The sequence below is a fragment of the Austrofundulus limnaeus genome, unplaced genomic scaffold (genome assembly GCF_001266775.1).
Source record: "Austrofundulus limnaeus strain Quisiro unplaced genomic scaffold, Austrofundulus_limnaeus-1.0 Scaffold57, whole genome shotgun sequence".
In the NCBI taxonomy this organism is placed as follows: domain Eukaryota; kingdom Metazoa; phylum Chordata; class Actinopteri; order Cyprinodontiformes; family Rivulidae; genus Austrofundulus; species Austrofundulus limnaeus.
Window position 1 is genome coordinate 1,127,343 of NW_013952459.1, and position 3,700 is coordinate 1,131,042.

Sequence of the window (3,700 nt, forward strand, 5' to 3'; positions counted from 1 at the left end):
GTGGCGAACTCACAGGCCCCGCCGGTACCCACCGCGCCAGAGTGGATCCAGGCACCGACACAGAGGCCCAGGCCCCCAGGCCGCACCCCACCCTGGGCCAAGGCCCGATAGGGCCAGGGGGAACCCAGCTCCACCGGGCAGCCACCGGGCCGAGCCGGCACACGCCCAAGCACCCAGCCCCGGACAACGAGAGCCTCCAGCGCGCCGGCGGGCAAAGGCACAACCCACCAGAGGACAGCATGGCAGGGGAGTAGTGGGCCCTCAAATGAACCCGAAGAAGAAGGGGCCACCCAATTCCCAGCCTGACATAAATACAAGCATACATAWACACACTCATACAGTCCCACCCTCATCCTCTCACCCACTCATTCAAAGACACACAAGATGGACGCCACAATCCACTCACACTCCCCATACATGCATTATACCCCCCAGGCCCAGGATATGCACCTACCCCCAGCAGAGGGCAGCTCACGCCCGAACCCAGGAGGTAGGCCCCTTCAGTCTGGGGTGGAGAAGAGCAGACAGCCAAGTCCCAGCCCGGGCCGCACCAGTCCGATCAACCAGGTCTTGTAATTTCAAAACTGTATATTGCCAAAACTTTCATATGAGTTTGCTTACTGTGGTGATCCCTGCAAAATGTATCACGAAARAAATAAAATAAAATGTTTGCAAATGCTTCACACCAAGCTTTTAGTTCAAGTACAAATGATCAAGGTAATACATTTATATTTCCCCCCAAAAAATAGCTTGTTTGAAAAATCATGATGAAAAAATCAATTTGAAGGAACTTTTTTTTGGTTGTTAGCAACAAGTTTGAGTTAAAAGTGAATAATAAAAGATTTTCCATCCATCCATCCATCCATCCATCCATCCATCCATCCATCCATCCATCCATCCATCCATCCATCCATCCATCCATCCATCCATCCTCCATTCGTCCATCCATCCATTATAAGACAAAAAAAGGATAAATATTGTTTTGAATGATCTAGACAGAAAAAAAATCCCAACATGGACGCTGTTTCCTCATAAAAAGCACTGGTAAGTTTGACTGCTTTAGCCAACAGAAAAAAGCTTTTGGAGCATAACTTGTTCCCAATCCAGACAAAATATTAACACAGTAAACCCTATAGTTGGTGTTAAGAAAACATAAAATTGTAACTGTCGTGGGAAGATGGGCAGAAAACATAAAATTGTAACAATTTTGTATTCCTCAGAGGAGATATAATAATAATAAAAAAACATTTTAATGAATGTTATATAAAGAGAGGAAAAATGATAATGCAATATTGCATGTCACATGAAATATTTATTTGATTTATTGCTTATAAATAATTAATTTGGATTAATAAATTAATTTAGATCTGAACTTATGTTAGTGACAAAAGCTTGGAGTAAAATTATCATGAGAACATGTCACATCGTTGCTCAATTTTCTTCTTTATGCTGTCACCAGTGTTACATTACAATGTTTCCAATTGTAACGCAGGTAAAAATGACAGGTTTTTAAAGTTTACCAATTATAAAGCAATCTCTCTACAAACAAAAGTGTGATGAGTGGAGAAAACAATTTGTCTAATGAAAAAAAACATCAGATCTAATCTTGTCTGAAATCAGCCCAGGAGCTTGAAAACACAACAAGGGAAGGAACTGGAAGAGGAATGAATAACAACCCTTTCCAACTGGAGCTGAGGTCTCTTATCCCTGTCCTTAAGTCTTTGTTGGATGTTTTTTATATTGTAGAAATCTCTATAAGTTTCCCACAATCCCACTGGTATTTAGAAAGACTTTGTGTTTTTGGTCTGTTTACCATGTTGTTATGTTGATGCGAGTTCTGATAAAAACAATGCTAAAGSACAATAATTTTGATAATTCTGTCTACATAAAATGGAGGTTTAATTTATTACACTTGGTAAAATGGTTTAAAATACCTGCTTATTTTACTTTGATCCRTACATTAACAAAACATTAACCGTAATAATGCTTTTTAAAAATATTTCATAATGTCAGTTTACTGTATTGCAGGTTTTATTTTCTTACCAACCAAGTGGTGGCAGCATTGTTTCCTTCCTTCTGTGTGAAAATTTTCTGTTGTTGTTTTCTTCTTTTTGTTCTTTATAAAAAACATCTTTAATTGTAATGCACTTTAAAATCAATAAATACCATCATTTTGTGAATTGAAATCTTAGTGCTTCAAATGGAGGAGTTATGGTCTGATGAMAAGAACAAAAAAGCACAAGTATTCAAAAAGGAATAAAGTTTTGTTTCGAGGATAAAGTATGTGTTTATTAATGTCCTATAATGACCCATTACTGGTGAAAGTTTTTATTGATTTGTATATTTTATGGCACAGAAAATAAAAGACTTTTATAAAAACCTCTTATGAGGCAAATTAATCTCAGATGTTGACTAACCACAAAATAAAACCATTTATAGCCAAACACATCACCCAAAAATAGAACAATGGTATTATTCTGCATCACACACAATTTCTTTTCTTTCAAAATGTGCAAATTTTCTAATGTGTTTTGTTTGCTCAGACCGATTTTTAGGACAAATGGTTGGAAATAGGTAAAATTCTGGAAACATTGTGAAATTAATTTTTAATTTATATTAAGTCCTTTGAGGAAATCAACAAAATTTCTCTGATTTCTCTAGTTAAAAAACACAATTATTTGAAAGGGATAAAAGTGAATAAACAAACAAAAAGAACCTGTCAACTCATCTTCCTTTTAGTTCCTCTGTAAAGCAGTTCTCCCTTGATGGCCACTGTGAATGAGCTGCATGGTATCCCTGAAAACAACATGAAAATTGGAGCTCACCTACAAAAAACAAAACAAAACAAACAAAAAAAAAACAAAAAACAGATGGTTTCATTTTTGAAAACAAAACAAAAGATAAGTAAATGTGAGTTGCTCAGCTTTGAATCCAAAATCAGCTTACCTCAGTCTTGTTTTCTTTTTGTTACTTCTTTCTCAACTGAAATAAGCTGCTGCTTACATCCACGAGATACAACCAGGGATTTAGCATCAAAAATAACAAATTATACAAATGAGCAAAAAGTAAAACATGTTGATATTTTGTGAGAAAACTGAGTCACCTTAGAAGCTTCTTTGTTCTAAATTTAGACACAGACTTTTAATAAACTAATGGTTTTCTCTATACCAAACAAAACATAAACACACTCCGAAGATTAGTGGACACTCCTTTGTTTTTGGATTAAAATCAGTTTTAAGCAWACATATTTATATTTATAAGTGATGTCACTAAAACTGATGACTTCATGTATTTATACCCAAATTGCTCAAATGAGTGAAACAAACAACTTTGTAGCTAATAACTGATTTTCATCATGTCAAATGATTCATCAGGACCAGTCTTTTTTAAACATTATTGCTTCTGAATTTTATTTAACGTTATTGAGAAATGATTGATTTCCTTTAACTGTTTAAAAAAAACGATTTGTATTGTGTCACTACATTTACATTTACTTTATATCCTTAGTGTGGTCAAAGAGAGGGATAAGTAGCTGCTTTGAGTAAATTACAACCAAAATGGATAGTCACTATTAAATATTTTAAGGCTATTTCTAAAATGACAGGAAATCCAAAAATGATCCAAAAACAGCTAACTTAAAAACTTTTCTCACATACTCGCAACTTAGCAACATAAATCTAATAATGACAATATATATAAT